General features: G+C 36.7%; 1 protein-coding gene across 4 annotated transcripts in view; it reads right to left on the minus strand.

The window, feature by feature from the left end:
- The window catches only part of aux (cyclin-G-associated kinase), a 482,129-nt gene that overhangs the window by 102,898 nt on the left and 366,810 nt on the right, over positions 1-12,421 (minus strand). The gene's annotated exons all lie outside the window — the stretch shown is intronic.

The following is a 12,421-nucleotide window of genomic DNA, read 5'->3' on the forward strand; positions in this document are numbered from 1 at the left end:
CCTTGATAAAGTGATTACTCAGTAATCAGCTCTTTTGTCCGCTTCTATTATTTGAAACCATTAGTTTTCATTGAAGTTATCCTTCCACATTCATTCTTCCTTTCACTTGCTACAAAGTGAAAGAACTCTGGTATTTCCTGTCGTATGCTCAGTTAATCTCTCATGATATGATTTTGCCTTCCTTACCATGTGGATCACTCTTCTTGCATGTAATATGTACTGCTTGTAAGCTTGATCACCACCTTTCTTCTTATATATCTCCTCCACAAGTTTTATTTATCTTCATGTTGCAATTCCTGTTTAATGATGCTACTCATTCATCTAAATCCTGATTTATTTTCCTGACCAACAGCATGCAGGTTGCTACTGCTTCCTTCAATACCTCTCGACCATCCATACACTACAGATATCTTTCCCTTACAGATTCTCATGTCATGGCACTGTTTAAACAGGTCTCCATTTGTGATAATCATTGCTCTGTAGTTTCACATATACTTCTTTAACTGAATATTTTATATATTTTTGGCACATCCCACAGTTCAAGACTCCATTTGCTCCAATCCATGATCACTCTTCCTAATCAGAGGCAAAGTGAATACTTTGTTTTAATTATCATTTCTACTATTATACATACAGGTATCCCTTGCTTAACGCAGTTTTGCTTAATGCAGAATTTGATTAACGCGGTGAAATTAATTGCAACAATCCCTTTATATATGCGGCAAGAGTTTTAATTAATGTGCCTTTAAATGTACCAAAATTCCACCAAATATGACATCATTGCAACTTTCATAGCCTATTTTCTTAAAAAGACATTCTTAAAGGCAGTAGAAACAACAACGGGGAAAAAACGCAATTAGGCTCCAAGAATTTTGGAAAAATTTTAACATTAAACACACAGTTGAAAACATTCATGACTCATAGGAACAAGTGTCTTCTAGCTGCAGGAGAGCTGTATGAAAAAACATTTCGCCAGAATGTGCTAATGACTTAGGTGGTTTTCAAAATCCTGTGAACAACGTGGTTGAAGAAATTGTTACAATTGGTGAAGACACTGGTTTTGATGGTGTTGATGCAGAAGATGTTAAAGAATTATTAGATTCAAATTGAAAAAATTTCAGTGACAACGATCTTCTTGAACTGAACCACAACGCGCATATAAAGACAATGAACAAATGGAATATGAAGATGAGGTTCCAAAGGAGATAACAATTAAAGAACTGGATGGATATTTCGCAGTTCAGAATCGCTTAAGCAGCAAGTAATGGATATGGATCCAGATGTTAATCGAAGAATACTTGTTTGTCGAGGTCTAGAGAGTCATTTTGCTTATTATCGTAGAATTTATGCTGATAGGAAAAAAATAAAACTGACTTTTTTGATAAAAAATTGCAGTAATTAATGTAAGTACAAACATTTACTTTGCATTCATTTTTTATCTTTCCTAAAAGAGTACCATATAAAATGAATTATTAATATAGTAATCGATCATGAACGAATTGTAATTTTTACCATTGATTATTATATTTGATTAATGCGATTTTGATACACGCAGTAACATCGAGGGATTAATTAATTGTGTTAATCAAGGGATACCTGTATATGCAACCTATTCAAAGTAGAATTGTTGCACAAAAGAATGATTTCCATGGTGCTTTGAAGAGTCGATACATGTGAAATACTGACCAATTCTTTAATGGCCTCACATAAAATTTTAAGCATGTCAAACTTAAGCCACTACATAATCATATTAAACAACTACTTCAATAATGATTACTGTTAACATAGAGACACACACTACTACTACTACTACTACTACTACTCTATATTACCAGGTGATTCAAATAATACATACAGAGCAACAATGAGAGATCATCTGATACCTACTCTGCTCAATAATCTTCCACACAACTTAAAACACCTAAACAGTTATCAAACACTAAAACAAGAACTATGGAAGTGGTACCAATAGATCTGTAGAACCTAATGGCTACACTGGTTCAGTTATCTGTGAGACTAAAGGGAAAACACATGCACCCAATAATCCCACAAACCTAAATCTAGCTTCTCCCACTCTCCTTCTATGCATTTGCGAGACAGCAAGATAAAAATTGATAATATTAGGATCACACGCACTTCAGCTGATCCTAACAGTATCTTTTTTCTTTTTTTTAACCTGGCTGTCTTGCAACTGCATGTAAGAGAGATTCCATTCTCCGCATACCTTCATTGTTTAATTTATTGATTTTCAACTGTTTCACACTGATGATCCACGATACGTGAATAGAAATATTTAATTAATCCACCTTAATTAAATATTTCAATGTCTACATGTCACTTATTAATTAATAATGCACAGTCATCTGTTAATTGCTAATGCATGTCATTCACATGCATTAGCAATTAACATAGCAATTAGCAATCTTCCTCTGCACCCCTCCCCCAGCCTACAGGAGCAGCTATGTCCTCTTAATCTATCTCAACAGCAGATATCCTAAAATGCACTGCATCTCTATCCTTCTGCTGAAATTCTACTCTTTGTGACTGCCATCCTATTCTCTCTACCCTTTCCTGATATTCTATCCCTATAATTACATCACTCGCCATCAACAAATTTTCAGTATGGCCTATAACTTCTGATCAAGTTGAAGCAATCAAGGCAAAAAATTCCTTCATACTTGTTTCTTATGCTTTGTGCATTAAGAAACATGCATTGTAGTATCTCCGATCTGCACATTCTAATTCATCAGCTGCAATATGGCATTCTGTATTTTTTTTTTTTTTTTCATTTTCACATTCATCTCACTCAAGTGTGCCTACACAATGCTCAACCTACCCCCATCCAAACATATCTAGTTTCCTCGACTTTGCACTTCCACACCAAATCAGAAATATTTTACCCCCCCCACTCCAAAAAAAAAAGACTACACTAACACCATCATCATCCTATATGTCTGCACACATCTAAAAAGCTGGCGAGGATCCTTTACCTAGTAACCATCTCTAGACCATACAAAAAAAGTTTCCCTTATCTGCTCCTCAAAAAGACCAGATATAGCCCCTAAACTTGCCTGTCTGGAAAGCTGGTCCATTATTGATGATAGCTGATGAACTGCAGCCAAGGAGAATAGAAGTTGAACTGCAGGATAGAGAAAAGAGCACATTTGAGGCTATTTGGTGTGAGATTGAGGCTAGCAGAACAAAATATACAATTGGATGCTGCTATAGACCAGGTGATGGAATAGATGGTGGAGATAATATGCATAAGCAAATAGAAGCAATTAGTGGAAGGAGGGTAATTATTATGGGGGATTTCAACTATGGTAACATTGATTGGAAGGAGGAGAGGACAAGTGGGAGGAAGGAATTGGATTTTATGCAGTTATTAAGGGATAACTATCTGCGATAGCATGTAATGGAAAATACTAGGAGTCAGAGTGCTTGACCTAGTAATTACATCTGAGAATTTGGCTGTAATGAATATGACCACGTTGCCACCAATGGGTGAGAGTGATCATAGGATCTTGACTTGGGAAGTGGCTAAATGTGTGAAATTTTCAATTAAGACAGGGTACATGTGGAATTACTGGGCTGGTAAGTATGACAAGCTTAGGAGTTTGCTTGGTTCAGTGCCATGCCATGTAAAACTGCAAGGGCTGGATGCTGATAGTGCATGGGAGGTGGTTAAGGAGTGTTTGCAGGAGGCAATGGCTGACCGCATACCTAAAGTCTGAATGGTAAATCAAGTAGGGGTTAAATGGATGAATAACACCATTAAGCTTCAGCTGCAAAAAAAGAAACAACTGTGGACTGTGGAGGGAATTTAAGGAGAAAGGGGACCTGCAGGCACATGAACGGTATAAAGCGCAGGCCAGAAGGATAACAAGTGTGGTAAGAAAAGCAAAAGTGGATTATGAAAGAAAATTAGCCATGCAGGCTAAATAGAATCCCAAACAGTTTTTTCGATATGTTACAAGTAAAAGAAAAAATGTATACAGCAGAACGATTTTAAAAAAATGGCGATGGTAGGGAGGTAACTGAATCAGTTGATATAGTGGAATTACTGAGCGAGCACTTTGCAAGAGTATATCATTCAGGTGGTGACATTGCAGGAATGAAGGAACCAACAGCTTTTACGGGAATGGTGGTGAATGAAGTGGAGGTGAATAGTCTATTACAAAACCTCAATGTCAATACATCTGTGGGATTAGATGGTATACCAGCTCGTGTTGTACGTGAAGTGGCTAAAGAATTGTCAATGCCCTTGACCATTTTGTTTAATTTGAGTCTGGGGTCCGGGTTAGTCCTGAGGGGATGGAAAGAGGAGAAAATAGTTCGACTGCATAAAGGAAGTTCCAAGACTGCTGTTGTAAATTACTACCCATCAGCATATCAGGAATCGTTGTCCAGTCTTGGAGAAAATATACAAGAGGAGAATACAGCAATGGATAGATGAAAATGGGTTACTGTATGGGGGACAGCATGGTTTTGTGAAGGGTAGATCATGCTCAGCAACTTGCTCACGTTTTATAACACAATGACAGCTGAACTGGATAAGCGTAATGGATATACAGTGATCCTACTGGACCTTGCTAAAGCCTTTGACAGGATACCACATGGTGGAATTCTAATCAGTAAACTGCAGCATATGGGGATGGATGTAGGGTTGGTAAGATGGATAGGAGGGTAATTGATGGAGAGATACCAGAGTGGTTTATTCAGGAGTAGAGTCCAAAAGACGGCCTGTGACTAGTAGTGTGCTGCAGGGTTCTGTTCTTTGACCACTACTGTTTAATTTGTTCATTAATGATATAGGAAAGGATCTAAGAGGAACTGTTCATTTGGTTGCTGATGATGCAAAGTTGGGTACAGCAAAGGTGAATGCACAGGATGTTGAAATTTTGCACGCCAATTTGGATAGTTTGGAGGGCTGGGCTAATGAGAATGGATATCAATTTAATGCAGTAAAATGTAAGATTATGCATTTTGGGGTGAAAAAATTAGCAGCAGTATACCACATTGGTGGAACTGTACTCCAAGAGATTGATGAAGCCAGGGATTTGGGAGTGTTGGTAGATAGGGAGTTGAAGTTTAGGGGGGGTACATTGCAAAAGTGGCTAAATCAGCTCTTGGTTGCTGAAAAATACTTTGACGAGCAGAGACAAACAGGTTATTGTTCCTCTGTATCGAGCCTTGATAAGACCCCACCGACAACTGTGCCCAAATTTGGGCACCAGGGTTTCTTTTTAATGGGGAGGTGGAGAGGATCCAGAGAGACGAGTGACCAAGATGATAGCAGGTCTATGGAATGAACCTTATGAAAACAGGTTGAAGATTTGTGGGTTGCAGAAATTGGTTGATAGGCAGAAAAAGGGTGATATGATTGAGACATTCAAATTACTGAAGGATTTCTATAAGATTAATTCAGAAGATATTTTTGAGAATAAGACCAGTGGTGGGAGGACTAGGGGCCATCCATGGAAGCTAGGCAAGAGTGTGGTTAGCGAGGGTGTTAGAGCTAGGTTTTTTACTTGGAGAGTGGTGAATGAGAGGAATAAGCTGCCAGAGTCTGTTGTGGGTGCCATGACTGTAAATGAGTCCAAGGCAAAGTATGATAGATACTGTGTGAATGTTGTTCTTGACATGATGTTAGGGCCTCCCTCGATGAGTCTAAGAACTCCTTGGAGTTGCCCGTACTACTACTACTACTACTACTACTAATAATAATAATTATCAGAAGGTGTCCACACTTTGGACACCCTCCAAAAGATATGCTCTGAAAAGGCCACCTTTGCTGCAGTAAATAATATCAGACATTTCTGGAATTTATCTCTGCTTTAAGAAAATATCCAAACCTCAAAAAATCTGGATGCATGAAACTTTTAATCTGGGAAATGCTCATTCTTATACCAACAATGACATTAGTTTTGTTTGCTCTGCTTCAATCGCACTTACCCAATGTAGTGCCTGTGTGGATGTATCTATCTGCACACTATTCCCTGATGATGCTAATTTGACTTTGGCAATATAAGGAGCATTAAATAAATTATTTTAATTAGTATATCATCTACACTGTAATATTATTATTATTTGACACCTCCAGGCAGTCCAAGACTCATCGATGGAGGGCACCTACTCTACAACTCTCCGTCTCCACCACTCAAACCACATCATCTACACCAATGCAATCTACTGTCCATCACCACCACTAGTATTTTCACAGACAATTGCAAACATCAATGCCCACGGTGGGATTCAAACCCGCAGCCTTTTGGCTGGAGAGCCAATATGCTAACCACTCGGCCAATCATTTTTAAAAATACCGGTATACCACTTAGACAATCTACCATCCTTAATAACTGCTTGCAATATATTTTTCATTTCTTATTTAATAGTTATGTACTTGTAAATGTCACACTTAGGAAGTGTACATTAAAATAAATAACCAAACATGATTAACGTTTTAAGAGATCTCTGCACAAAATAAAATTTTGTTTTACTTTTCTTAATTGAATCATAATTTGAATTAATCTTATTTAATGGTTACTTTAGAACTAAAATATATAATAATAATAGGAAAATTTTATCAGTTGTTTCTTCACATTAGAGAAAATTATACCAACTAGTTTTGCAGCACCTATATTCAGGTGGCATTTTCAGGGATATAATAGGAGAAATGAAGAAAGCAACTAATGTTAAGACACAAATTGTTAGATGCAATCAAAACAAATTAAACAAGACCAAAGTAATGCATGGATTCTGTCAGCCATCTCTTTGGAGAATTTATGACGATTCTGTTTTAACAGTTTGCGATTTAACATTAGCTGCTTTCTTCATTTCTCCTACTATAGCCTTAACAAAGCCAGCAGAACACAGATGTTGAAAAACTATCTCCATCAGAAGGCCACTATGTATCAGGCTGTTGAGAAACAGTTCATGAAAAGATAAGCACTATTTTGTGTAGTAATTGGTGATTGCATTTTAGTAGAATTTGTTTATTTTTGACAACTTTGCGTAACTGCATGGTATGGATTTTGTGGGTTTGTTACTGATGTTTTTCTTACTGAAGCTTGCATTGAATGAATCAAAATAGCAGTACAAATGAAATCTGCATAATGTGCAGCACAATGATCAATTTAATTAATGGAGTAGATATTTGAGAATGGTTTATTGTCGTGAATGCAACATGTATGCATAGCAGAATGTGGAGGATGTGTTTGTGGATAGACTGAACAGGAGATGAGAGAAGGTATTGGTTTGGAGAAAGTGCAATATTTTGTGACCAAGTGATCTAAGAATACAAAATAGACTGAATGAATGAATGAGACTTGTGAAAGATAAATGTACAAATGGAGAAATGAAAGCAAGCGAGAATGAGTCAATCAGAATGAGAAATGAAATGAGGAATATGCAAGGTGAGATTAGACATTTGGTGGAAAGGAATGAAAGAGTGCCAATGGACAGAATGAAGGAGAGTAGAGAAAAAGAGGTGACGAATGACTGTAGAACAATAATGTATGGAGATACCATTATTAAAAGTGCAGTGAATGCAACATTAAATTGACAACCACTATTGTTTACTCACAGTGCCAATTTATTTAAAACATTCTGCAGAATATCTACATCACCTCAATTATGGCCGTCTCCAATTTTACAGCAGAAACAGTCAATCTTATAACTCCTTCCAATTATATCAATGATGAAATTCATAAATGTCTTCCTACCATTAAAAACTAACAACATTCAAAGTTCCATTTCATGTTTCTAGCAGAAAAAGATCAAAAGAATCTCGTTCAATCAGAATATCTGAGAGGTTCTCATCCTGGTAGCATTCCTCCCATTTTCCTGAAAGTATGATGCTCTGCTATTTACCAGCTTGAAAATTACCACACTCAACCAATTCTTAAAAAAGGCACCATATGGGGGACATCCAGAAAGTAAGTTTTGATGGGCTGTCAGAGAAACAAAAATATACTTACAAACTTTATTGGAAATTAAAATAGACATCTTTCATTACTTTTCTACATAATTTCCACCATTGTTCACACCTATCATAACGGGGCACCAAGAGTTGTATACCTTCGTCGTAGAAGGTTGCCATCTATGATGCAAACCACGTATTGACTGCTTCTTTGACCTCATCATCGTCTTGAAACTGCTGGCCACCAAGGAAAGATTTCAGATGTTTGAACAGGTGAAAGTCGCTTGGCACGAGGTCAGAACTATATGGGGGATGATGGAATTGTTCCCAGCCGAAGGTGGCGAGAAGTTGTTGTTGTGTTATGCCGACCATGTGTGGGTGGGAGTTATCATGAATCAAAACAACGCCCCCAGTAAGCATACCACGTCATTTATTCTGGATTGCATGCTGCAGTTTCTTAAGGGTTTGGCAGTACATACCTGCATTGATTGTGGAGCTTTGACCCAAGAAGTCTACCAGCAAAATTCCTTGTCTGTCCCAAAACACGGTGCACATGATTTTCTGAGTGGAAAACATTGTCTTCAATTTCTCTTCACTGGTGATGAGGTGTGCCTCCAACTCCATGGACTTTTGTTTGGATTCAGGGGTTGCATGCAAAGCCCAAGTCTCGTCCCCAGTGACAAGTCTGCTAAGGAAAGCATCGCCATCCTCATGGTAGCGTGTCATGAATTCCAATGCACTGCCCAGCAGATTCATTTTGTGTTGTTCTGGAAGCAACTTTGGCACCCAGTGTGCACACAATTTCAGATAATTCAGTTTCTCCAACACAATTTCATGAAGATATGAATGTGAAACTTCTGGAAATTGGCGAGAGTGACATCACAGTGAATCCCTATTCTGTCGAATCTTGTCTTCAACTGAACGCATTAAATCGTCAGTCACTAAAGATGGTCGCCCGCTCTGTTCATCATCATGCACACCTGTCCTTCCTTCTCAGGAAACCCTTCCTTCATTATAAAGTTTTACCAATCTTCGTACCATCGAATCACTCACTGCATGTTCTCTATAAACCTCAATAATTTGTTGATGAATTTCAGCTGCTTTAACATTCCTCATTCAAGAAACAGATAACTGACCTAATTTCACATGCAGCAGGTGATTAGATTTTCTTAGACATTATAAACACATAACAAGAAGCGTACGCACTACGACAATGTCTGAAAATGGCACCAACGCCTTGCTAAGGAATCAACAAACTCAACAAGCATGTACACCATTGCGATCGCAGCACTGCATTTAAAAACGGAACTTACTTTCTGGATGTCCCTTGTATCTTCTTCTTGATCAAACAATGGTCCAACTGATTTCAGCTCTTTTCAAAGGTGAAGAGAAGAAATCTATTATCAATCAACTTTTATGCCACCCTTAAACTACTAAACAAATGCAATAATAATAAAGTGGTTACCCTTCATTATAAGAGTGAGGATGGCATCGGTAACAGAACCATTTTAATAATGAAGTCAGAATTTCATTCACATGGGTAAAATGTCTTATTTCTAGAGGAAAAAGAGACAAGAGTGAGAGATTTCAAGTGAATGAAACCGATTTCTTTTGAATAATAAGTAAGCTGGATTTCAACAAGACACTGAGAACTGAATAGTTTTTGTCACATTTTAAGGGAAAGTACTAAAAAAACTACTAAAGTAGAAAGTACTAAAGTCACACAAGTGGTTGTGTCACCAGTAAGTGAAGAGGATAAAATTGGCTGTTGCATAAGGGTGATGGTGAAATAGAAGAATCTAACTCCAGACCACACCAGATAGTTAAGTGGTTGATAAAGAGTCATAAAAAAGTTACAAGAGTAGATGATGAGGGAAATGCATGTACTGCAATATTTCTAAAATTTGCAAGGCATTTTGAGGATACTGCATGACATGTTGATGTTTCAGTTGCAATGAATAGGCTTAGAACTTACTAGTGGATTGGATTAGCGAATGACTGACATATATCAAAGAAATATATACAGGAGAGTAAGTGTTCAGGAAGAGGAAGGGAACAAAAAGCATTCTTAGATTGCAAAGGAATACACAGTTGCTTAGATGTGAAACTGTGGAGAGTTATTGGAAATGGTGCTGATTCATAAGTCTTCAGAAGGATTTTGACAGGCTGGAAAAGTAGTGTTAAAATAGGCATAACAATTTAACATTAAGGTGTAAGGTTCTATTCAGAAATGGAGGAGGTCAAGGATTTTGGGATGATGATCAACAGGGAATGGTCAGATGTGTGAAGCTGGTGAATACTTCCCAGAAGGCTGTTGCAACAAGAAGAAAACACAAAAACTGACCACCAGGATAAGGACATAGTGATTCCACAGTACAGAAACTTGATCAGACAACATCTTGACTGTGTGCAGATCTAGGCACAGATTTTGAAGGGATGAGGAATTTTTCTTTTCTTCATCCATTGAAGGCATTTCTTGAATCCTACTGCCACTCTTTTCTAGCATAAAACATATCACAAACATCTATCCTTCTTCTGCATCCATTTAATGAGGCTTTCTCTTTTCCTTCAATTTAGTTTCCATCCATTTCTCGCCAATCCAAGATAAGTTGAGTACCCTAATTAGGTGTTTTAGGCAATTAATACAGGAAGTTTGCCACTCTTCTGCTGAAGCCTCTAAGAAAAATCATTTCTAAGTCTGTAGGAACCAGTTTGCCTTTTTTGGGGGGAACATAAAAGCTAAGTTCTGGAGAGAAAACTCTATCTCCATACAAGACCAGCATTTAACTCACATTCGTCTGAAAAGCCCTGATAAAGGTTTCTCACATCCAAGACATGATTTGAGCCTACACAGGTTCTTCAAATTATTTATCTCTGACTTATAAATCTATTAAACCATTGAACAGTTTCACAGCTGAGGTGGTACCTATCAGAGCTCCTAAAAATTCTTGACTCATTTTAAAATTTTGGTTCAGAAATTCTGCTAAAGGCATTTTTTGCAGATAATTTCATCAGAATTAACATCTGTAATTACTAGACTCTACATCTCTTAGGTAATGTGCTGTGGCTAGTCATCACCCTTTCACAGTTAAACTATGTTCCTCTCTATGTTCATTCTCTTTGTTGTTGTCCTTTGGAACAACCTCCTACTAGAGTACAATATGTTAGTCTTCATAATCAATGTTATAAGTTTGTTCTTTCTCTACAATTTTCTGCCCATTGACAGCTGTTGATCTCTCATTTGTGGGATTGTCACAAAAAAAACTATGGATGAACATATTACAATTATAAATGTTGCATTCGGGTGTATTTTTTTTAATTTTTTTTATTTCTACTTAATATACTTCTCCAATCATCATATGAAATCTATGTAAAAAAAGAATAAAAATAATTCAGATTTTTTTTTCAATGTTACTGTGAGTTAAGGAAGGGATAACCTAGAAATTCTACTCTAAGATTCCTTACAGAGTACTTTTTTGAGTCACTACAAGTCACCAATAAGTAGGAAGTAAATAAAAGTACAAGTCGATTATGAACAAACAGAATGACTGCATCATCAGATGACATCTCATATTAACATTATTCTGAGTTTTACTATTATGAAAAATTAGTTACATTATCTAATGCTAGAGAAAATACAAATGTCACTTTTTTTATTAAAATTTCTTGTGGCATGTTCTCTTTGGCATTCATTTTTCAAATATAGCTATTCTTTCATAAGTTAGGCTGTGAAGGATAAAAATAATATGTTGATAGATCTTGATAAATTATTATTACATGGACATCACCATAGAGTCCAAAGAATCCTTATGAGAGGCCCACACCAGCCATAATGCCTTCATACTGCGCCTTAAACTTGTTCACCAATAGTGCTCACAACTACCTCTAGCAATCCATTCCATTCATCCACTACTTGCCACACACACAAAATCTGACCTCTAGGATGGGAAGGAAAGAGGAAGACTATAGATTTGATTGAAATTAACAATCAAGTATAAACTCAGAAAACAATTGGATACATTTTTTTTTCTTGTTTACTTCTAAAGATTCATCAACATAATAAAATCATTAAAAATTATTTTTAAAAAGTAAGAAAAATAAAGAAAAGCAAGAAAATCAGATCAATGCAGAATTTGATAGAAGGCAATTTTAATTTTTAATGACAGGTGAATGGACAAGATATGGATAAGTAAATCAGTGATCCTTACCACAAAGTTCAGACTGCTAGAGACATGCATATCCACAAGTTTTCTCTATGGTTATAAGATCTGAGACAAATATTGGCATCTGAAAGAACATGTTACAGAAAGATTCTACAAATTGGATGGATGCAAAATGTAACAAATGAAGAGTAGTTGATCATAGAACATAGCTGATCAGTACACATCCTTTTGATGTTTACCCAAACTCTTAAGTCAGGTATACCACACTACATTTATCAACTATTCCAAGATTTCTTTTTCAGCAGTATGCAGAGATTATTTCAGCACACTGAACCTT

This window comes from Typopeltis vanoorti, chromosome 2 (assembly GCF_054136105.1).
Source record: "Typopeltis vanoorti isolate ZY-2024b chromosome 2, IOZ_Tvanoo_1.0, whole genome shotgun sequence".
Classification (NCBI taxonomy): domain Eukaryota; kingdom Metazoa; phylum Arthropoda; class Arachnida; order Uropygi; family Thelyphonidae; genus Typopeltis; species Typopeltis vanoorti.